Genomic DNA, 26,045 nt, shown 5'->3' on the forward strand with positions numbered 1-26,045 from the left:
ATATATATATATATTGCAAACATCGTTAAAAATGTTTAAAAATCACTATCATGATTTATGATTATTTCACAGTGGAATAAACAAGTTAGTGTCTTTTTTAATCACATTTTCCTATCCGGAAAAAACTTCAAAATGCTATTAATATTGAATATTGTTATGAATTTCAAAAAATATATTAAAATCAAGGCATATTTTTTTTTTATAAATTCTTTTTATTATAGTTATTGATCTAGAGAAATTTCATCCTATAGAAAAGTATAAATTACATTCCTGTTGCCATAAACACTATAGATAACGACTATTTTCAGTATAGTTCGCAATTCTTCTACAGAAAGAGATAAAAACAAACAAACACGAAAGGGTTGGAAATAAAATTGATCAGAATGAGATGCCGAGAATTTCCATTTGATCGATGAACAGTACACCAGCTGTTGAAGTGGAATTCCTTCTAAATAGGTGGCGAGATTTTTTATTTTATTTATTTATTCTTCCTTAACCAAACCTTCCCCCGACAGAGGGAAATAATAATGGAGCATTCCACTGCACAAGATATCATCCATTACACTGGATTCAGGAAAAGGGAATATCTAGGCCTCTTCAAATCCGCAAAGGATAATTTCAGGAAAAGTGATTAATGATGATTACCCTCCATTCTAAAATGCAGGTAGTCATTTCAGGAACGGATGAAACCGACAAGAACCTAAATATTTTGTCGAAGTAGCAAACATTTGCATAAACACTGCTTTCCTAACTTTTTTTTTAACCTGTTCACCTTTTCGAAAATGACATGAAATACAATAAAAAAGGAAAACGCGTAATAGAAAACTCATAATTATTATGTTGAAAATTAATAAAAATACGTTGAATTGTTTTGAGAAATTTTGTTAACTACTCGAGGCAAATGAGCTTAATATAATACATTTCCTTAAATTAGTTGAAACTACTTTTCGGAGCTACTTAATGGCATATGTTATCTTGAAAGTCATCAAGATAAATTAGTCACCAAAGTTGCAAACTCGATAAACGTCAACCAGAAACTTTAACAAGAACAGAAGTGAACAGCTGTTACAATAGTAATTTTCAGTGCGAGTAAATAATAATAATAATAAATGAATAATGAATGACAAGCGAATAGCGTAAATATTATTTATAAATAGCGGCAAGCTTTTTCAGAACACCAAACAATTGGTTTTTTAAAACAAAATTGCCATAATAACAAGCAAAATGCAATAAAAAGTACATCATACTAAACATTCTATTTAATTAATTAGTGAAACTATCCTCATAAGCAAATCGATTAGTTGTAGGAGCGTTACGCATATTTTAAAAAAGAAAATAGTTAAATATAATTCCTGAAACTTTACTAACTTATCTCAAAAGCCCATATGATTTTTTCTTTCTTTACTAATCATAAAACAATAAATCCTTTTATGCATAATTACATTGATTTATGATTTAATAAAGTGATGCTGATTCTATTTTAACGCTCATAGCAAAAGCAATAAAAAAGAAAACAGTTGTCAAGCCACTTTTCTCGAAATTTATTGTGAAGCACTTACGTTTTTATTATTATTTGCACGACAGAATACAAAATAGATAATCCAAAATTCCCAGAAGACTAAAAAAAATAAGATGTGAATTTATTGATTGTTGTAATAATAACTGCACAATAAACTTGAGTATTTCTTTATCTGTTGACAAAACTATAGTTATTATTCATTTTTTTAGGTGTGTTACGTAATAAAAAAGTGTTACATTGTTAAGTTATACCTTAAATGTTTATTCAGAATAATTTTGTAATTTTATTAACAGAAATAAACATAGTTGCGAAGTAATTACTGAGATTTATTTTTGACCCTTTTTAAAAAGACTGTTTAACATAAGCAGTGCTATGGTGCAGTTTACTATATATATATTCAAATAAACAATAAAAGCAGGAAAAAGTAATAAAATAAAAGAAATGTGTGTTTGTAAGACAGCACATCTTCAGGGGACACACTGCCTACAAACACACGGGAGCCTTTCTGTTGTCAGTGGAAAAAACAAAACTGACGGTGCCCCGACGGACAAAAAAATAATTAACCAGCAAACACTACTTAAAGGTACACATAGAACTACAAAAAATAAAACGCCTACTTATGAATAAATGTAGGCAGTGTGTCCCCTGCAGAAGTACTGTCTTGCAAACACACATTTCTTTATTTTATTACTTTTTCCTGCTTTTATTGTTTATTTGAATATCTAAATTAAAATAAACCAAATTTGGTTTTAGCTGCTCTTCCATTTTGATTTAATGTTTTAACTGTTAATTTACTTCTTTATCTCTTTTGTTTTTGTAAATTGATTCATTTTCTGATTTTTATGTATGTATGTATGTATATATATACATACATACGATAAAGATATATATATANTATTTATTTATACATATATACATATACAGGAAGTAGTACAATACATAATGGAGCAATTAGTTTTCTATTTTAATACTTCAGTTGCGGACACATACTTACGATGGTTTATGTGATTTAATGGCTGCCTAACAGATTTTAAATTACTAAAATTCAATGCATAAAGACAGTATCTCTTGAAGATAGTTAAAGTTAAAATCAAAGCACTTCCGCGCGAACAAAGCCGCGCACAACTATTAGCAAAATCTGGTTAATATGTTGTTTAAAACTAATTAGGGTGTTAGGATTGGAGAAGGAATTCAAGTATCAGAAAATTAAAATTAAGTTGTGGTCTGCTTTCCACTTGGTTACCATTAAAGTTTTATATGCTGTACAAGGTAATGTTGAAAGGTAGCCAAGTTGGTCGCCAACGGCGACTAATAAATATAAGGAAATAAAATTATTTTAAGTAGCTTGATCCCGTGTTACCGTGTGACAATAGAAAATCCTTCTACTGGTCGTCCGAAATACTTTTTATATAAATTGTAACAGAACGGAAACGTAATTTGACAAAGTAAACTGAATTTAGCAAATACGGGAATAGTTTAAAAATTCCGTATGAATGACAACAATACTTCTTACAAAATATGAATTCTAAGCATTTTGTTTGTTACATTTAAAAAAAAAAAGTTTTTAGGGACATTTTTCTTTTAACATCGTTTACAATAGGCATCATTTTTACAGAAATAAACCGTTGTGTAAAAAGTATCTCTATCGAAAAGTTTTATCCATGTCATAAATATATATGCAATTTAATATTAAAAATAAAAAACAATCACTGTATACATGAAAGAGCCATTGTTCTTCGCCAAACCATTAAATTAATACCAACTGGAAGACAGCTGCAAAAGAAATACAATTTTTCTATTTCAAATAACATGACGCAAAACGGATAGCACTGGTTAAAAATAAATAAAAAATAATAACTTTTCTGGATTTCCAGTGTAAGAAAATACTTTTCTTTAGGGAAAAAAAGCAAAAAATACCATGCAATAAAAAACGAAGCTACATTTAAAACTATATAAAATTATAAACTCCACACTTTTTAAGCATACAAATGATTAATTATATTATTAGAATATGAAGATTTTTATTTAAATAATTTTTTTATGTAAAAAACAAGCAGTTATTGCTGGCAAGTTTTAATTGACTTTTAAACACGATTTATCACCAGTAAAATCATCAGTTAATGATAGTTTGTGGCTCCAAGGCCTATAAAACTGTTTCACTACAGTAGCAGACGCTGTGCAGCGAAACTCGGAAAGCGATTCAACCAAAAAGTGAGAAATATCATACAAAACGTTAATTGGTAAGTGGTGTTTAAAAAAGTATTTTTATTACATAAAAAATTTAACACACAAGCCAACAACTGAGGTTATTTGTTTTAGATAAATAAAGTCTATAAGTTCAAACGAGATTGCTAGTTGCATTCCAAACCCTGTAAAACTGTTTCACTACACTAGGAGACGCTGTGCATCAAAACTCGGAAAGCGCTTTTACCAAATGAGGGGAAATATCACATAAAACGTAAGAAGGAAAGTAAAAAATACGTTAAATTGTAATTCCATTTTAAACATGCCTTATTACCTAAGAAAATAAAAATTATCGCACATAAGTCACAACTAAGGTTAATTGTTTTATATAAATGAAGTCTTCAAATGAGATCGCTAGTTGCATTCTAAACCCTGTAAAACTGTTTCACTACACTAGGAGACGCTGTGCAGCAAAACTCGGAAAGCGCTTTTACCAAATGAGGGGAAGTATCACATAAAACGAAAGGAAGAATTTAAAAAATACGTTAAATTGTAATTCTAATTTAAATATGCCGTATTACCTAAGAAAATAAATGTCGAGTACTGAGGAATAGAGAGCTTTTGCATTTTGTTTGTCTTACTTTAACCGCAATGCTCTTAATTTCTATCCCTTAGCGAAATTGTGATTTGTAGGGAAAATTTAGGCTTGCTCTGTGAAACTCTAATAACATTAACTTAGAGGAAGACGTGTGTGTGCATAACACTTTACAAAATTTCTCTTAATAAATAACGTTTTTGACGAAATGCAAACATATCACCTAACAACAGCAAAGGTACTCATTTTTTTTTTTTCATTCACCATAATTTCATTCAACATAATAACTGAATAACATAAAGTTGAAAACAGAAAAATCATTTTATCACACTAAAGGATGCTCAGTAGAGAACAAACAAATTTCCTGTTAAATAAATTATTTAAAAACGTCTATAAATATGAAAAGGAAAGAGCTAAAAATATTTTTCTTCTACACAAAATTCGATAAAATGCAAGACATTCTCGCCTCGAAAGAAATTAAGTTTATGTAGTTATTACAACTAATAAATAGATTGGCCGTACTAATCCTTTAATCTATCTAAAAGAATTTTATTAAACACGTTAGATTTTGTTCACAAATAAAAATCAAGTTTCTACAATTGAAGAATTAGTTGTAAAAAAAAAAAATAAATAAAAAAAAATACAAAACACTGAGCGCGTAAAGTTATATCAATGTAACATTTTTGAAATTATTTTAGTAGCTGAGAATGACAAAAGAAATAAATCATGCAAAGCATCTTTCCCTCCTGAAAGAGATGAATTTAGTTCATTACGGTTTGAGTAAACCAGAATCCAACTATTAAATTATAAGATGAATTTAGGCAGTAAGCATTGAGAGAAATTTAAAAACAATAATTTAAAAAAGCAATACGTTTTAATTGATTTCAAAATGTTCCTTTAAGCTGCAAGAGCGTAATTACTGAAGAATAAAATTGCACTTTTAAAAATTTATGTGTAGTAGTAGCTATAAAGTCATTATTTTTTTTATTGATTGATTTGTGCATTTTATTTGGATATTGAAGTCAATAATATCGGAATTATTATCTACAGATGAATCGCCAGAAGCGAATTAGTATACACCACTTCTATACAGTAAAACATTGGCATTCTTAAATAATTAACAAAAGCAATAAAGCAAGAACACTACTCCCAAAGCTATTATAAGTAGTGGTGCGCTTATAAGTAGCAATGCCAATTTTCAACTCTATGAAACTGTTTCACCGTTTTAGAAAACGCTTAGCAGTAAAACAAGCATACAACTCCTAACGCTATTATAAGTAGTAATACATCTAGAACAGGGTTTTCCAACTTACATGAGGCCGCAATTAAAAACACCAGTCAAATGGCGGGCCACAACTTTATCAACACATGATATTCATTTATCAAAACATGATATAACCATTCATTACCTCCTTTATTCATTTTAAAACTTACAACTAAACTTTAAAACTAACATGCGTAAATAATTTCGTCCAAAATTAGTGGTTTCAAAAAGTTAAATCGAAGAATTTGTTCGAGAAAATTTCTGATACACACATGCTAAATTATATTCACAAAATACAAAAAAAAAACGAAATAAAAAAAAGAGCAACGTACACGATTATTTTTGTATTAGAATAAATATTTTCTTGGAAGCAAAACCTGAGAAAAAATTTTTTTTGCATCGTTGGTATGATAAATTTCACAGAAACGAAGAAATTATTTTTTTTTTCAAAGAAAGAAAAGTAGAACCCATAAAGATTTTTTACGAAAATTGTCTGCAAAAAAAATAAATTTTAGTTCGCGGGCCACAAAAAAAAGGCTTCACGGGCCGGATGCGGCCATCGCGTCGCCAGTTGGGAACCACTGATCTAGAAGTAGCAACCATTAAGCTTGAGTCCTAAAACGTGAAGATCCGATCAAAAGATATTCTAGGTAATCTTCTTTTTTTATTGTGCGCACTGTACACCTAAAAGCATGAGCAAAAACGCCTGATTCAACACTATAAAACTGTTTATCCACAATAGAAAACGCTTAGTATTGAACAAAAATGAAACTCCCACCGCTGTTATAAATAATAAACCTAGAAGCATAATTAAAACCGCTTGCTTTTAGCTCTGCAAAACTGTTTCCCTGCAACAGATAGCGCTCAGCTGAGAAGCAAAAATAAAACTACAACACTGTAATAAATAGTACACTAAAAATATAAGTAAAAATACTTGCTTCTAACACTGTAAAACTGTTTCGACGCAATAGAAAACACTTTGCAGAGAAGCCAAAATACAACTCCAACGCTGTTATAATTAATTCATCTTTGTAGCATAAATAAAACAGCATGCTTTTAGTTCTGTAAAACTGCTTCCTTGCAACAGAAAAACCTTAGCAGTGAAACAAAAATACCCTTAACGCAATTTTGATTAATATACACTTAAAACATGAAACGTAATTTTTTTTTCTTCACTTTTTCCAAATGTCCGAATTTATTCTTAAATTGAATCTTTCAGTTAATTAGAAAATTATAACTCAATAATTATAAATCAATGTAAAGTAAATTTATAATGTTAGGTGAAATAGTATTAAGTGACATTAAAAGGAAAGTTTCCATCTTGTTCATTCTAAAAAAAAAAAGGATCTATAAAATGAGAAGAAACATAAATACCTTTAAAATAAAATTTAAAAAAAACAGGTTTAAGATTACTATTTTTTTAAGCTCATTCTTTCAAAGACACATATTTTAGTTTTGAGTAGTTTTAAAAAAATGTATATTTTTGGGATAAAATATTGAGAATAAATAAAGATCCCAAACAAATCGGGAGAAATTGTAAAGCGGAAAATATAAAGCTAACATATCCGAAAACACAACAACAACAACAAAATTTATATCAGATGGGGGTGGAATTTATCCCAAACCCAAACAACTTACTCAACCATTTGTTCGGGTAAACAAAGACCAAAATCCAAATGCAAACCACGAAAATATCTCAAACGAAAAAAAAAAGAGAAAAAAAAAGAAGTTGGAGAGGAAGAAAAACGATCGAATTGCTAAAGAAACTGTGAAAAAAATAATAGAGAGGATGAAAAAAATTACACCACTCTTCCCTCATTTTAGTAGTGTTTGCATTATACAGAACATTAGCGCTGATGGGGAAGATAGAGACTGTTTAAGGAGACAGAAAACTTAAGGTAGCAAAAGTATAAAATGCAGAAAAAAATGCAGTTCAGAAGTGTTAAAATATTTTTAACAAAAGTAACAAAATAAACAGCAATCATAATAAAGAAGTAACAAAATAAACAGCAATCAAAAAAAATTTTTAATGAAAACAATTAAAATAAAGAATGAAAAATAAATACAAATAAATAAGCAAATAAAAATAATATTAATAAAATAAAAATATATATATACATATAAAAGAAGCTGCGAAATAAAATATTTTATTTATTTATTTTCGCATGACGAATTTGTTAAAATTTTATTGATAACATAACAAACAATTTATTGTCTATTTCACTATCTAAACACGAGAAGCATTTACAATTATTAATATTTTTTTCCAGTGAGCTTTGTGTACGGGTGAAAAAAATATACTTCCGAAAAATTAGATTGTAATTCAATAATCCTTTAATTTACGACTTATAGAAAGTCTGTTTAATTACAAAAAACCGTAAATATATAAATTTTTTTCATTTTAGTAAAAAACCAATGTAAAGCTTTATAAAGTGAAATATCAGCAACAATAATAGCATGCATGAAATCAGTCGATAAAGCTCATTACGGCCTGTTGGTGACAAAATATAAAAGATAATTTTGTTTATAATAATTAATAAGTTAAACTATTTCTACAAAAAACCACAAAGACATATACTTTGAAAACAATGAAAATAAATTGCGTCTGATATTTGACATTTAATAATGAGTACACTATTATATATAAGAATAGTTTTGCTTTACTTAAGTAACTACAGAGGACACAATTCAAATAATTAATAATATTAAGAATTTTCGTAACAACCATATTTATCAAAGCAATAAGAGAAATGAAGAAATATCTATACATCTAAATACCTATCCGGATATACATATATCTAAAGGAAAGTAATAAATGACTCGAATCGGCTAACTATTTTTATTGAGCAGGCAAATCACATAACATGATCCTCATCAAAGAGTCAGATTTTTTTTCAGCTGTCACATCGGCATGAATTAAATAAAGGTCATTATTCATTGTTTTTTTTTTAATTTCTTTTATTAATGAAGATCAAAAACTTAACAATAAAAGAGGTATTTTAATCTTTTATTATTATTGAGTATTTAATCAGTTACATTCAACTCCTATTAATAGATTTTAGACATGAAAATGTCAAATCAATAAGTGTAATTTAATTAACAGAAAATAACAATTTAAAATTTCAAAGCAACGTTGAGGATTAACTATCACTTCATTGTTAATTGAGCTATTTTGTGATAAAACAAATGCTGCTTTAAAGCAGCCAAAAAATAAATTAAAATTCGGAGCAAGGATTTCCTGTCTATTTTAAAAATGAAATTCAAAGGCTTTTTTAAAACTGTTCATTCTTTAAGGACCACTAGTTTAAACTCAATACACAGAATTATCTAATTGCTTAAATAGAAAAAAAAAAAATTTTTTTTTTTGGAACAATCCTAGGAACAATTTACTTATTATATTAACCAATGAATTTAGATAGCACCACTAAATGACTTTGGAATTGTGAAAATTACAACTTGAAGCGTAAATATATAAACATGAAATCAAAATTCATTCAGGATTATTTTTTTTTTTAATTTTAGACAGGGTATTCAAAAATAGCTTTAATATCTTTATATGGCATAAAAACGAATTCGAAAAACACCGTTTCTCATTTTTATTATGTATATTTATATACATATATTTTATTTATATTCTTATTGGACAAAAATATTCACATGGTACGGTTTCTTAATTAACAATAAACCGGATTCCTTTGGTGGTATAAAACATTAAATTTAATAAAAGTTATAAAAATATTTCTTTACTGTAAATTAATTATTTGTTTCTTACTTATCCGCATTTTACAGTATTTACTTATATTCCTATATCTCTGTTATTATTGTTTTTTCTTTGATAATTATACCAAACTAAACGTTTGAAACTAATTACAAAGTAATTCCTTCATTTTCAAGTAATCCTATATTACACTGTTACACAAACTATTATGATGAATATAGTTAAATCAGTATCTAAACTTACTGTTTTATACTTATCAAAAGCCTAAGTAATATTTACTGTAATAATACGTTTTATACAAAACTGTATTTAATCAAGGTCATATGCATTTTAAAAATTAAGTAAAAAATTGCAAAACATTATTAGGAGATAACTTTTTTCACTATTACTAAACAATCACTTGGGAGAAATCAAAAATTAAAAAATAATTAAAATAACGAAAATGTATATGGAGTTGCTGATACGGTAAATTCGCAAAATGATTAGGTCTAAATTTCAGCTCAATAAAATTTGTAACTAAATCTAAGGAAACAAATTTAGGACAATACAATAAAAAAGGAGTCGCGATGGCTCAGGGGATAGAGTTGTTCAGTGTTAGAGAGAGTATTGTGTTGTAGCGCCCCCTAGAGAGAAAGAAATTAGTTAGTGTAACGAGAGGCAGTGTGCCTATGTGAGTGTTATGTGTAAGGAGTGAAACAATCTCCGAAAAATAAAAGTGATGATAATTTAAAGTTCCAGTCATCTTTTTTTGTGTTGTGAATGTTTAGAGAACTAGCGTATAAACAAGAGTGTTTGCCTTCCAAAGAGGTGAACCTGGTTCGAATCCCGGAGACGGCTGGTCGATACAAATCCGCATCCGGCTTGCACGGACCACAGCTCTGACAGTGAAATATCCTCAGTGGTAGACGGATCACGTGACCCTTAGCCGTCAGTCTAACCGTGGGAGGTTCTCGTGGTATTCCTCTCGATGTAACCCAAATGCGGGTTAGTTCCATCAAAAAAAGTCCACCACGAAGGCAAATTTCTCCCAATGCTTGATCCAGGATTTCCTTTGTCTTCTGGATTGGGTTCAAAATTTCAAGGTTACATTAATTAGTAAGAGTAAACCCAAAAATTGGGTCGGCTGTATATATATATATATATATATATATATACAATAAAAAATTTCGTGACTTTTTTAAAGGAAGAATTTTTAATTTCGGTGTTAGGAAATAAAAATTACTGCGTAGCAATTGTGGGAGTTGGTCAGCGATGAAGGTAAAGAGAGGCAAAATAACAATAAATAAAATAAAAGTTTACAAAACAAAAACATTTAAGGGAACATATTAACTCCAATTCAAAACATAACACCATATTTGCTTCAGGGGGTAAACAAACAACGAACAACAAAACGGAGAATAGACAATTTTCTAAGTAATTTCTACATAATTCAACAATCTCTTGAAATAGAAGAGTACTACATCAGATTTCGAAGAATCACTACTACCCTCAAGATGGAGGGGAAAAGAGAAATTTGCTGAGACTTAATGATTTAATTAATAGTTTTCTCTAATGAGTTTTGTTTGAGATAATGGAGTTCAGAATTTTAACGAGTCTTCAAATAAGGGTTGTAGAGGTTCTATAAATGGGGGGAATTTTAAGTAATCGATTATTTGTATGCAGTCAGAAAGTTAAGTGAGCATGTGTTCTTAATTTGGGCACATAGCTAATCTAAAATATGAAAATAATTAAAATATTTATTGGTTTGTGCCAAAGTAATTTTAAAAGATTTACGTGGCATAGAAGCTCTTACTTCATATCAAACTACACATTTTGTAGGGAAAATTCTCAATGTATTAAGAGTTTACAGTTCCCTTATTAAAATTTATATTGAAGAAGTTCGCCCGAAAAGCTATTTTCAAGCATGCATAGCATACGAATATGTACAGTATACAGGGTATCCAAAATTCATTCATGAAGTAATTTTGATTTTTTTTTAAAAAAAAAAAAGGATTTTTATTACAAGTAGTGCACAACTATGCCTGAAACAGCACAAAGGAGCTTTTTTGCCTTATAAGTATTCTTAGGTGGAAATTTTGCACGATAGAAGCTAAAAAATCGTTGATACGGTTAATTAGTTATATTCTCTAAGACGTGGGTGTTAGAAGATTAATTGACAAAAACCTTTGAGTTTTTTTTTTTTTAAAGAGGAAAAAAACTAATGAACAAAGTCTCACACCTTTAAATCGCACGACTTGAGCAACTACTCCTAATGAGCAAAGCGGGAAGTTACAGGACAAGGAAATGACACTACAGAGAACAAAATATTCCATAAAAATGCAATCGCAAAACTTTTAATAACCTTATACTATCGTATGACCCTCGGTATTTATTTTTGACACTTTTTAATAGCAAAAATGGCGTTGTTAGCGATGTTTATAACTATTGGGGCACCAGAAATTGATAAACTGACTCAAAATAGAAAACTAATGTCCCATTCTATATATTCAAAACACACATTAATATTTATATACATTAATGACAATACAATTCTTTTTTCTTGCTTGTAACGAAATGCTTGACACTCTAATACACAACTTATGATATCTTATAAGTACATGTATTGCTCACCATTTAATATCTTAAAAAGCACAGATTGAACAAACATAATTAAAAATATATGATGTGCGGTTTTTTTATATTTGTTATTCACTTGTAACTTTTAAATAGATAATAAATAATCACATTCTTTCTTTTTCTTTAATTATTATTGCTTTGATAATCATAGTATCCATGTGTTTTAATACGCAATGCATAAAATATTTAGGATAGTTGGATTTTTTTTTTTTTTTAAACTTTACAAAGGAGAAGGGAAAACTGAAAACCAAATATTCGGTGAACTTCGAATTTGATAATTTGACGATTCTTGTTTTTTAAGAGAAAAAACAGTGATTTAGTAAAATATTTCCTTAGTAAAGAGAAAATTTCGGTGCATTTTGAAATCAAACACCATTAGTAAACAATAGCAATGTAGAGCAGTTTCCCTATAGCGCTTGATTTATATGTACACAACAATTATAGAAAGGGAAAACATTTTTTCTACATGAAATATATACAAACACTTTGTTTCATTTACTCTTTTAGCAACGATTAATACTTGAATGTAGACTAAAAAAAAAAAACTAGCATGCTTCAATATGCGATAAATGGATAATTATGCCACGCTTCAAATTTTTCAACACACAAAAAACTTTCAAATACTTAACATTGAATATTTTTCAGATATTTTTGGAACATTCAGATACTATTATGGATCATCGATTGAAAACAATGCTCCATAAAGTAATTGAAAATGATAAAAATTTATAATCATTCATCCAAACGGAAAGAGAACAGAATAGACTATATTTGAATGATTTTAAAAAAAATTATTTTTTACTCATGAAATGCCTAAAACCATTCATAAGGAAGCATTTTTAAAAGAAAATCTCGCATTTTCGATGAGATATTTGAAAGCGTTTAAAAAAAAAAGAGCCAAAACAACAAAAATTTCTACCTTTGGAAAATAAAATAAATAAAGGAAAAAATATCCTTGAAGGGGCAAGTCTGATAAAAGAAGGGGTAAAAAAAAAATCCAGAGAAAACTGCTCACGTAATGACACCCACTTCAAAATTCCTTCCCTCTTCTCCCCTTTAATTGCTCTTCTTCCCAACTCCCACACTCAACCGCAATCGCACCGTCCGATATTTTTCCTCCAATCGCTATCACGCATCCTCAATGACGTCACATGATCCATCCTGATCTTCCTGGAGTCTGGGGGAACACCGAGATCACAGTGTTGGGGAGTCACAGGTATACATAGGTTTTGGGAGGCAAAGGATAGTAGTGTGTAGTTTTAACACATCTATATAAGGGATATAGTCGATTTTTTCCCCCTACTTCTCAAGCTGCCTCCTATAAAAATTACTCTAATATATAAAATATTAATAATATCTTATTTTTATTACAAATGACAGGGTTGGAAATATTCATTATTAATGGCCGTAAAAACACGTGGCATACGCGATGAATGGGCCTAGATTTTAATTTTAACTATTTTTACCTATTTGTCTTCTGGGTGCTGAATTTATTTTTTTCGCAAGTTTGTGTCTCTGTGTGTGTGTGTTCAAATTGAATCCCTATTTACCACACCGCAATAGTTGGTTGCTGATTGCGGAGCCTTACTATTTTAAAAAGAAGGATTACTTAAACTGCCAAGGTAAGTGACTGGAATATTAAAGAAAGAAAATTTCATGTGTTATTATATTTTCAGATATAAATAAATAAAAAAATATATATCTCTTCAAGATCAACCACTAATATAGTGGGAACGAACAAGTACACTTTTTTAAAACAGGGTTCCCACTCAATTTCAGAAAGAAAAAAAAATTCCCTGACTTTACAGGTATTACTTTAAAAAAAAAAAAACAAAAAAAAAACACTTTGAATGAGGATGGAAACATGCAAGTTTGACTAAAATGTGAAATTTTCACAACAAATTGTTGTAATAAATGTCAGAATTATTTAACTTGAATCTCAATAACTGATTACAGTTACTAACAATTTTAAGACTGGTCATTTTCCAGACTTAATGAAGGAATTTTCCAGATTTCCGTAAAAGATTGCAACTTTTCCTAAATATTCAAAGATTTTCAGAGTCAAAATAAAATTCCCTGACAATTCCTGGTTTTCCCTGATCCGTGGGAGCCCTATTAAAATAGGAAACATGTATACAATAATTTTTATTCGTTCTCAGGCAACGTCTAGAGATGAAATTCTGAAAAATAGGTTACTGTAAAAAATGAAAAAAAAGGGAGGGGGGAAAAAACGGAGATAAAAACGCAATAAACACTAATTTTTTACTAGCGTAGCAACCACTGGCGTGTGTGTGTATATATATATATATATATATATATATANATATATTCGTGGACGATTAGAATTTTTCAATGTTTCAACCATGAGGGAGCTCGAGGGATTTACTGGAGAAAAAAAATCTCAACATTAGTATCTCGAAACCATTTACTTTTTATTTATATTTATACATTTGATTATTTTCTGTAAATGGTGGTGTGACATGATACCTTATTAGCCAGCGAATTATTTAAAATAAATATATCCATTTTATTGCCAACACATATTTTTGACAAAAACTAGGATAAAATTGATTCCGTTAAAAAAAATATATAAATAAAATTACGACTATTTTTTTTTAGAGAAAAAGTACAACATTTCTTTTTCAGTCCGTCACTATGTGGTAACCTCTCTTTTTTTCTTTCAATCCCATGATAATAAATCTGTGTTTTGAGTTTTTAACTGCAGTTCTGTAAGTAGAAGATCAAAAAAAAATGATAATAATTTCATTAGTTATCAAGTGTACGAGGAGAATTTAATTTTGATATATAGTATCCTGGATTGATGGAAAAAGATATAGCAAATAATTTGCAATTTTAAGATTTAAGAAAAAAATCGTTTTTCTTAATAAATTGCGTTTAATAAACAGATCGCAGCTGTCGTGTTTAAAAAAAATACAATAATTCGAGCAACAAAAAAAAAAAATTCAAAAACTAATTATTCAAGATTAATGACTAATCAAAAGTATAATGAAAAAGCTTAAAGTAAAAATGTTTTAATATTTAATGAATGCAATAATTATCTGAGAACAGAAAATTAAACGATTTTTTAGCTGACAAACTAATTAAGATACCATTCGTTAAATCATACAAGACGAATAAATAAGGGGCTTTCTATACAATGTACTATAGTATAATTTTTATGTGACACCTTAAATAAAACAAGTATAGCCAAATGAGAGCAAGCAGTTAAATATATTTTTTAATGAATGAGAAATTAAGCTAAACCTAAGAAAGACAGTTTTAGAAGGTTTATACGGACTTAAGATTATTTTTATTAATGGATTGTCTTTTTTATTATTATTAATATTTTTGAGTTATTGGATAAACTCTTAAAATATTATTATAGCAAATTAATACTAATATTTGTTTAGATAGTTAAAATTTAAATTTAAAAAAAATACGTTACAAACTTATTCGTACGTACGTTGTAAAAAAAAAAGAGCTTAAAATAATATTTTTTAGGAATATCATACAACATTTTCTTACTTTTACCCTTACAATACGGAATTTATTCGTACGTAAAAATAAAAGTAATAATTTAAGTAAAAAGTACGAACTTCTTGTTCTGATACTCGAACACTATAATACATACAGTGGTTATATTATGCATTATATTATGTTGAAAGTTCAATACAATGAATAGGTTTAATCGTGGCAAACTTAACCTTTAAGTTTGCATGCAACATTTGTATGTAAAACATTAAGTAATGTTCTGACCACTACTGAAAAGTTTTCATTAATATAGTTCATAATCATGCTAAAAAAGAAGCAAACAAACAAAAACAGATTCTAATGAATTTTATTGATAAGAATAGCAGTAATTATGAAAAATCAGGGAAATAAATTTCTTTAAATTATGCAATTTTTTTTAAAAATGCATCAGTTTGACATATTTATCGGCATGTGTAAGTTCCATGCATTTTTGTTGCAACCGTTCTTCATGATTTCTGCTTTCTTGTTTAGCTAAATTCATATTTTTATCTTATAATTCATCAAAGAAACAGTAAAAATATGTAAATATTTCAAAACTACGGTACATTCCTTCACAGTTTGATACATTACTCATGCAAATTCAATAACTCATACATATTCAATTCCTCTTCCATAAATGTCTCGTTGCAGGCGATAAACAATCGATTATAATTATTGTTTTATACATTGTATATGTTGGCGTAGTATTATTACTTGAATATAAGCTATTGAGAGAAATTATACCTTCTTATGGTTCGAAGTTATTTTTGGCTCATTTTAAGTTTAAGATATTTCTACAAATGAGAAGTACTCATTTGTATATTTTTATTATACTTTATAATAAATGATTGTGATACGGATAGAAATTACAGCTTTGGTACTTCTCATAAATATACTCCTCATTTATCAGGAAAAACTAAAATAAAGTGCAGTTTCCAGGGAATCTGAATAAATAAAGTAGTGAATATTCATTTAGTTTTGAATATTATTTTAGTAGCACTGTTATATTCTAATTAAAAATATACAGCATATATTAAAATTTCAAAAAGACTCTTATAATAATTTTAAAAGTCTAAAAGAGCTTTATTAGGAGTGTAGAACGAAAGTAATAAACATTATTTATATAATATTTTTGCTATATATACAAAAATTAACTCACAAATGAAGTCTAATTTAGAGCATCTTGTACCAGTAAGGATTATAACTCAAGTGATTAAAGAACATAAACATACATTAACATAGCCAATGAAAATATTTGTTTATTACCAGTTCTTCCATTTTGTATTTGTACTACAATCAAATCTTTTTTTAATTAATTCTATCATTTAAAAAATAGTACTTTAAAAAAGTAAAAATTCAACACAGGGCATCCGACTGGGTAAAATTTGACAATTTCGATAAAAATTTCAATTTTTTCTTTAATTTTTTGTCATTTACATTTGAACTTTAGTTCATTTGCTTTCCAAAACTCTTAAAATGTTTGACCTCCGATTTTCAGAAATGAAGTTATAATAGTTTTTTCGTATGCTTTGACAGACGAAACTGTAAAGTTAACTCCCCAAGACAAATTAAAATGTTTTTTGTTATGCATTGAGGATTTTAACCTTTTTTTATTTGAATAAATTATGTTTTTAAGACAAATAAAAATCATTTTCAAAAATTAATTTTCGAATTATTAATTTTTTGTTCCCAAAATTTTCCTAAATGCGTATTTTTTTAAACAAATCGAGCTTAAACTTGAATTTATTTTGAAAAATCTTTTATAAATTTTTAAATTTATAACATTGGGACACCTGATTACGAAAATTAAAACTAAAATTTTAATTACAATAATTTTTTAAAAAATTTTGCCGAAACCAGTCGGATACCTTAGGACAGGGGTGTCAAACTCGCTGCCCGAGATGAACATTTTTGTGGCCCAGTCAATATATAAGACGCAAAGTAAAAATAAATTAGAAATGTGAATTAGAAAGGAAACTAGCATATGAAATTATAATATACTTTATTTATAATCTAGACGGATCATTTTAAATTGTACGCGCGAAAATGTAAAATTCTAATTGGCTTGCGGCACCTGCCATTCCAGGGATACTGCATCGTATCAAAAATACACAGAAAAAATTTCAAATTTTAGAACGGAATTTGAAACAAGGTTTAAAGATTTTAATTTCTCGGAAAACAAATTTTGTGGGTTTTCGTCCATTTTCTCAATAAATATAGACTCCAGTAGTATGCAAATGGAAGTGATTGAGATTCAGTGCGACTCAAATTTGATGGCAAAATTCATTGAAGTGGTTAAGCCCGAATTTTACAAATATTTACCGGCAAGGTTTGAAAATACTCGAAAATTCGCATATGAAATTATTTCCATGTTTGGAAGTACTTATCAGTGCAAGCAATTATTTTCTGTTATGAATGGAAATAAATCTCCTGTCCGAAACCGTATTAATAACGCTCNAAACGCTAGTTAGAGCCAATCTAAGACTATTCTATGAAGAACTTCTGCTTTCAACATTTTACCAATTGAAGCTGTCTGTGCTAACTATTTCCATCAATTTATGTTTTGTAGAACAAAAATAGAGAAAGTAAAAAGGTCATCAGTACTTTGTTAAAAAAGGAAAAACAGAAATAATTTTAAATAGTTGACAAGAAAATGGATGTATATTGTTTATGCATATTGCCACTGATCGGCAAATTAAAATTATATCCGCGGGCCGGAAAAAACCTTCCGGCGGGCCACAGTTGGCCCGCGGGCCGTAGTTTGTCCATCCCTGGTTTAGATAGTTAAATTTAAATTTGAAAAAAAATACGTTACAAACTTATTCGTACGTACGTTGTAAAAAAAAGAGCTTAAATTAATATTTTTAAGGAATATCATACAATATTTTCTTACTTTTACCCTTACAATACGGAATTCCAGGGGTACTGCATCGTATCAAAAATACACAGAAAAAATTTCAAATCTTAGAACGGAATTTGAAAGAAGGTTTAAAGAATTAAAAATTCCTCGGAAAACAAATTTTGTTTGTTTTCGTCGATTTTCTCAATAAATATAGACTCAGTACCCAGTAGTATGCAAATGGAAGTGATTGAGATTCAGTGCGACACAAATCTGATGCCTGAATTTGATGAGTGGTTATGCCTGAATTTTACAAATATTTACCGGCAAGGTTTGAAAATACTCGAAAATTCGCATATGAAATTATTTCCATGTTTGGAAGTACTTATCAGAGCAAGCAATTATTATATTAACAAGCAATTATTATATTAACATTGAATTTTTTTTTTTTTTTTTTTTGGGCCCCATCNTTGCGGCCCACCTAAAGTTAAGCATTGTTTATTTGGCCCAAGTTAGCTTTTGAATTTGACACCCCTGCCTTAAGAATTTAATTTTTTTCTGTCTGATTCAGCATTCATTATTTTAGCAATTTCATCATGATAATTCCATAGCTAATAGCAATTTGATGATGCTAATAACAATGCGAGATATTTTTATTGCTTTCTTAACTTTTCTTTCAGTTATATTTATAAGCACTATTTAGTTAGCAAGATTTCTTGTGAATTCCTGGAGAAAATAAAAAAAATAAAAACTTATAAATACAGCCTAAGAAATCGTGAATTAAATCCCTCATTTTCCCAGCTCTAATAGACATAAAAATTGCATCTGGTTTTAGAAAAGTAGACACATACTTTTTGCATTATTATTTACCAATTAAACTTGGAAATAGCATGTCTATATTATAAACCGTAAAACACTTAAATGAGAGTCGTCGATAGGGTCGATTGATTAGCAGGATGATTTATTTTATTTCGAATTTTGTACATAAGTTACACACACAGAAAGTTCCATTAAAACTTTCACATGCATTGACTTCTCATTAACTTCTAATGAGTGCATTTTAAATTATGTATCTTTCATAATATCTTTATATTAATTTGACAACTTTTATGTTTCAGCGTTTTAATGATAATCTAATGTACTCAGCAATCTCAACATTTTCTCAAAGTCAAATTTAATGGGTTTCAGTGCCGTATTTGGCATATACAAGAATTTGTACATTAATCATGTAGATTCCATAGGTAATTAAGAGAGCTCTAAATTACAATTGAAATAGTGTTTTAATGCTAGAAAAGGACTAAAAAAATAATTTAATACTTTTTTTAATTATAGATAGAATATATANACCTAATTTTTGGGTTTACGACTATTGATGTTCAACTCCGTAGCCTTGTAATTTTAAACCCAATCCAGAAGACATGGGAACTTCTGGATCTAGTATTAGGTGAAATTTTGCTTTCGTGGAAGAGTTTTTTCATGGAACTAACCCGCATTTACGTTACATGGAGAGGAAGACCACCAGAACCTCCCACGGCTAGCTTCACGGCAAAGGGACTCTAACCTATGATCCGTCTACCACTTAGCATATTTCAAGTCAGCACTGTAGTCAGTACAAGCCGGATACGGATTCGTATCGACCAGTCATCGCAGGGATACGAACCCGGTTTATATACACATATATATAAATTTATTGAATAAGCAAGTTATTTATTTCCAGAATATTTATCTTAATCAAATACTATTAATATTTTAATTTTTAAAAAGGTGGCCTTATCGAATTTACAGATAAAATACAGATATGATAAGATACAGATAAGATAAGATTGAAAATACATAACTTTTGAAGCAAACTCGACATGCCTCCAACGAATTCTGCAGTAATTCTTTTGTGAAATATAAATTGAGCCAAAATAGAAAGTTACTGTAATTGTTACTTCGCTTTATTCATGCAAAAATTTTAATAATTCACCATAAGTTTCGTTGTAAATTATTTTGGAAGCAATAAAAAACGAAAATAAATGATTAATTCTTTGTGTTTCTGTCAACTCTAAAAATGCATCGTTACAGGTCACAGTATAAGCCAATTTCTTTGGTGACTTATCCCTTCCAAAAAAAAAAAAAAAAAAAAAAAAAAAAAAAAAAAAAAAAAAACATCTCAAAGATAATAAGCAAATGTGAATTTAACATCATTGAATATAAAATTATATTAAAACTTGAACTTCTTAAAATTAGCCTCATCAAGAGTTTTAGAGTATTATTAACAAACCAGTATCTAACATTTTGTTTACATGCGTTTTTGAACTGAAAAATTCTACAAATATATACATCAATACATTTAGTATAAATTTCAAAATTTCATAAATCTATACATAAATTTTCTTTAAGTAATAATAAAATTCTTACAATATGAAAACAATTTAACGAAAATCGCTTTGTATTGTTGCCATTTTTCTCCTTTAAAGCACTTTTTATTTTTTGAGTTCTTCTACAGGCAAAGAGAAAAAATGAATTTACATTTTTCAGTCTCGAATTATATTACAAATAAATAAATAAACGAAGGGGGGGAATAAATAATGATTTAGAATCAAACATAAAAAAAAAAAAATTTAAAAAAAATTGTCTCTGAAACAAAATTATAAATGACATCTCCCAAACAGCTAATATTTAAGACTAAGTATCAAAATCGTAATTAAAGTGAAAAAATGCTACAAAGAAGAAATTCACACGTTTATTAAAATTTCCATTAAATAATAATTTCCTTCTGACAGTAAGAAAATTATGTAAGCAAAATTATAAACTGTATTAGCCTATCGCATTAAAAATACAGGCAGATTGATTTTGATGATTATTAAATTCCTTTTCATAATAATAAAATCGATCCAAAATAAATGTTTTTACATCATGTACAAAAAAACAGAGAGAATGTTATTAAAAGAATAGAACGATATGTATATATTTTTTTAATTACAACAAATCCTAGCTAAACTTTTTTTGACTGAAACAAAAACTGGGTGACAGGTATATTTTGTTGCTTTCATTTTTATCTCATTAATGCGCAACTAAGTTACACTAAGTTTAATTAGTATTTGGAAAAAGGGAACGTAATTTAAATATCAAATAAACAACTGAATAATTTGAGATATCTTTATTTACAATTTTTAAGTTTTTTAAAAATTGGAGTTTAATTGCTTTGTGTCTGATGCGTGGGATCATTAAACGTAATTACGCGTAAAAATAATAATAAATATTAAAATAATAAAAGGAGGGGAGACTCCATTAGCGTCATATACACAATAAAGTGTCATAATAAAAGATAGGTTTCGAAAAACAAGCATGAGGATATAATAGTAATAATAATTATGGTATTATAAAACATCAATTAAAACATTATTTATAGCTAATTATGGAGTTAAATAGAATATGTATTTTTTTCACTGTGAGTATTAGCTTGGCTTTTAAAAGATAAAATAAAAATAAAAAATAAAAAAAATAAAAATTTTAAAGCAAAATCGATTGATACACTTAGTTACTTTATGATTTCTTTTTTTTTTTAAAAAAAAGTTGCAATAATTATTTTTTTTAGACCGCGTTTTGAAGAATTAAAATCAAAATTGTCTATTAACTTCGAACCATTACTTATCTTTGAAGTTAACTGTCGTCGTACAGGATAAATTTCGACCCTTTATACAGACAGCGTGGTTCCATTTCGATGTATATATAGATATTTTAAATCATATTTTTCTTCCGAATTTTTCTCTCTATATATATATTTAATAAATAAAATATAGGCTTCCAGAAAGTGTATTAATAGTGAAAGTGTTTAAAGAATGAAGTACAATCGCGTATTTTTCAAGTTAAAAAATGGTTTGTTTTTTTTTAATTTTAAAAACAATTCTTAATCTTACGAAAACAGGGTGTTCATGCTTTACTTTAGAAATAAAATTCAAGTACTTTTCAAGGACTTTTAAAGACTTATTATAAAATTCTCAAGGACTAAAATTTTACATTTTAAAATAAAATGTTTTGATGGTAATAGTTAGTTGACGATAAATTTTAGACGATAATAGCAGTACTGAAAAATAAGACTTCCATTGCTCTTTTGATTTCGGAAAGTGATCTAAGTATAAAAAAAGCAAGGGTGATTGGCATCAAGTCAAGAATAAAATTCATGATGCATAAAAACGTCAGATTTGAATTTTGCATAAGGCCTATTTTAAGCTAGGTATACAACCTCTGAATAAGCAAAGATTCGGGCAGAAGACGGGGTAGGGGGGAATGTTCTATATAATACTGTGATATCAATTAGATATTTAAAAACAACTCTGCCGGGAGACTTTTATTTAATATTTAAAGTGGCAGAAGCATTTAGACAGTGAAATTTAAATTGTTCTTAAATATAATTTTGAAATTTTGACCACTTTTCTATTTAAGAAAATTAATCAATTATTGGATGTTGCGGCTTAATTATCATTTTAAATTTATTAAAGGTCAACCATTTTAAATTGAATCAGTTGCCAATTTTCACCTCAATATCTTCTGATAGATTCTTACTAACAATTTTGGTCACTTTGACTGTTTTAATTAACCACACCACTCATACTTGAATAAATTTTTTTTCAGTAGCATCGATCATACGCACTTGACATGGTCACATGAACACGAATCGTAACGAGTAGTTTTCAAATCGAGTATAAATACGAAAGTCGATGTTTGATATTACAACATCGATGTTTGATATTACAACATCGATGTTTGATATTGCAACATCGATGTTTGATATTGCAAAATGCGTGAATACGAATAGCGACATTGGATTTTAAACTTGCGGAAAAACTAATCGCGATATTGGGGTTCTAAAACGCTTAAATACAAATCGCGATATTAGATTTTTAATTGCTTTAATGGGAATTGCAAGTACAATTTTTGAATCACATGAAAACGAATCGCAACACATGGCTTTTAAATCGGTTTAATACGAAGATCGATATTAAAATTGCCTGAATAAGAATCGAGATTTTGTCAGAATCTGGCGCAGTTCCCAATATTTAAAATTCCTAAAATCAGCCAAACATACATAAAATCAAACAGTACGTGTCATCATCTGAAAGGCGGGAAAGTCATTCTCTCACACTTACGTGCGTCCAAAAGTTAAACACAAAAATGCTGGAAATAGGGCTGTTTTCCTGAGTTTTTGATACTTTTCAAGCTCATTTTGAATTTTTCAAGGATTTAATATCATTTTCAAGTACTTCTAGGGGCCCTTGAAAATCAAAATGAAATTCAAGTAATTTTCAAGGTTTTTTCAAGGCCGCGGGAACCTTGATAAGTAGTCCACAATATGCAAAAGTTCACAACAAATTTTCAAATTTTTATTGATTTATACTGTTAATGGTCTCAAACATTAATTAGGAGTTGCACAAAAATTAATATCAATGCAAAAGAAAATTCCTTTACCCTCTTATTCTTTTTCTCATACATGTGTATTACGAAAGACTCATAGAACTTTAAAAAGTATACGCGTCAATTTGAAAAATGTGACTGAAAAAAAAAACGCGTGGCTTATACAAAAACACCAGGTACTAAATCATACATGCATCAAAAACGAGATTTTTCTATTAAAAAAATTAACCTCCAGGTTATAGGACAAAATAAGAAAGTTTTCCAACAGGTCAGACCAAAACATGTCCCAACTTTTTTTCGAAAATTGAAAACTTTATAAAATTGAAAGAAAAAACGGTTGATATTAGTAATTTAAAGCACTTCTTTTGAAACAGTTCTTAAATATGATGAACATCACAAGGTTCATTCTCAAAAATGAAGAAATATTTTATGAAACAAAAAAAAAAAAAAAAAAAAACGGATGGCGACTGAAATACAATTTTTTAATCGCCATTTGTTATAGTTAGTCACCCTGTGGCCGGTGATTACCGCTAATTTTGCCCTACATATTTAGATGGGGAAACTCTTATTCTGTAATAAAAAATCAAATTAAATTTAAAAAAAAAAAAAAAAAAAAAAAAAAAAAAAAACGCTAACGAAAAACAAAAAATCTCTAAAAGAAAAATTTGTTTTTGAAGCGAGAATTGCACAGATGAAAAACGTCAAACCAAACTAAGAATAAAACCAACACTACAAAAATTACGCTTAGCATGCATTAATTTTCACATTTCTTCCCAGCCTTAAAATAGTTGGAGTCTGTTTAATGAAAAGAAAATGTTAATTTAATTACCCTCATTAAACCATCAAAGAAATTCAACTTAAATTAAGAGGAGGGATGTCTCGTGCAAACAAAAGGGTTGTCTTCGAACATTGCTGAATTAATTCAAAATAAACTTAAACGTCACTTAGAATCTCAGAGCCGAATGCTTTTTGACGGGAGCCAGCAGGAAAAACCAGAGTGGGGTTCAAAATCTATTAGAGGACTCCCGCTTAAATTCCTTCTGACATTTAGAATTCTATTAGAGAAGATAGTGGTGAGAGACACTCTTAGGAGTTTTGGAAAAGATTTAAAGAGTTCGAAGAGGGGGGGAGGAAAACAATAAAGAGCGTCGAGTGTGAAGCAATTAGACCTTCCTTTTGTACAAAGAATAGTTACTCTGGAGACCAATTCTACTGATGAGTTAGTGGTTTCCGAAGCGATACCCTCGATGCCTCATTAAACGGAAAAAGAATTTCGATACTTTAGATTCAATTAACACATCCAAGGCTATAACCAAGAAAGAAGTTTGAAGAGCACTAAGTGAAGGGCTTGAAATAAATTCCCTATAGTGGAGTCAAGGGTTCAGCTAATGTAGGGGTGACAGGGTGCGCAGCCAAATTATTCAACAAAAAATAAGCACCTTTTAAGCACTTTTCAAGCAAATCAAATAATATTTTTAAGCACTTTAAAAAAATATCATAATTAGGTAGGGTTGGAAAGTTTTTGACAATTGACGGTTTTATCTGGTTTTAACCATCATGTCAAAAAGAAAAAAAAACCTTTTGGCTTTGCTTTTGACAATTGTTGAAATTTTTGAATCATGTAAATCGAATGGAGTTTTCATACGCTACGGACTGACGATGCGCCAAAATAGATCGGCAGGGGTCTGTCCGGTCTGTCCAGACATTTTGTGAAAGGTCCGTTTTTCGTGAAATTGTGAAAAAAAATCTCACATTCTTTCAACCAGGGTCCGCTTTTATGAATTTGTGCAAATAGGGTCCGGTTATTGCAAAAAACTTTTTCAAGGACTTTTTAAGTTATAAATAGATACAAGATTATGCTCGGCACTGTAAAATTATAATAAAAAAATTAAAAATTTTCAAAAATAAACAGCAATTGTTGCTTCTAGTTTAGAGATGCAACATTTGGTATTCAGCCTATACTGCTGAACGCAGAATATTCATTTCGGACGAATAATGGAAGAATCGTCTGCCGAAGACAAAACTTAATTCGTTTACATTCATCTTTCCTGTTTTCTGCCCTGGGAAGGAATTTATTCGATTAACAAAACAATAATGAAGATAAACAAATTTGTGAAGGGTCCGATTAAACGATAAATTATTTTGTGAAAGGTCCGTTTTTAAGTTAAAATATTTTGAGAAGGGTCCGTTTTTAAGAAAAGATATTTTGTAAGGGCCTGTTAATGGACCCAAATTTCTTCTAAACAGACCACTGAGATCTCAGCAAAAAATTTATGACAACCATTTTTGCTCTAGGGAATTTAAATATTGAATGACCAAAAAAAATATACATATTCTTGGAAACAGAACTAACTAGAATCGTGTCATGTGTTTTATTATTAATAATTACAGACTATCAAA

General features: G+C 28.7%; 2 protein-coding genes across 5 annotated transcripts in view; one reads left to right on the plus strand and one right to left on the minus strand.

The window, feature by feature from the left end:
- Window positions 1-26,045, minus strand: part of LOC107455693 (midasin) — a 248,404-nt gene that overhangs the window by 89,270 nt on the left and 133,089 nt on the right. The gene's annotated exons all lie outside the window — the stretch shown is intronic.
- LOC107455694 (uncharacterized) overlaps window positions 13,087-26,045 on the plus strand; it is a 70,196-nt gene continuing 57,237 nt past the window's right edge. For all 4 annotated transcript variants that reach the window (XR_011637622.1, XR_011637623.1, XM_016073337.4 and 1 more), the window contains exon 1: window positions 13,087-13,518. The gene's annotated coding sequence lies outside the window, so the exon portion shown is untranslated. The remainder of the gene's footprint in view (window positions 13,519-26,045) is intronic.

Source organism: Parasteatoda tepidariorum, chromosome 9, assembly GCF_043381705.1.
Source record: "Parasteatoda tepidariorum isolate YZ-2023 chromosome 9, CAS_Ptep_4.0, whole genome shotgun sequence".
Classification (NCBI taxonomy): Eukaryota; Metazoa; Arthropoda; class Arachnida; order Araneae; family Theridiidae; genus Parasteatoda; species Parasteatoda tepidariorum.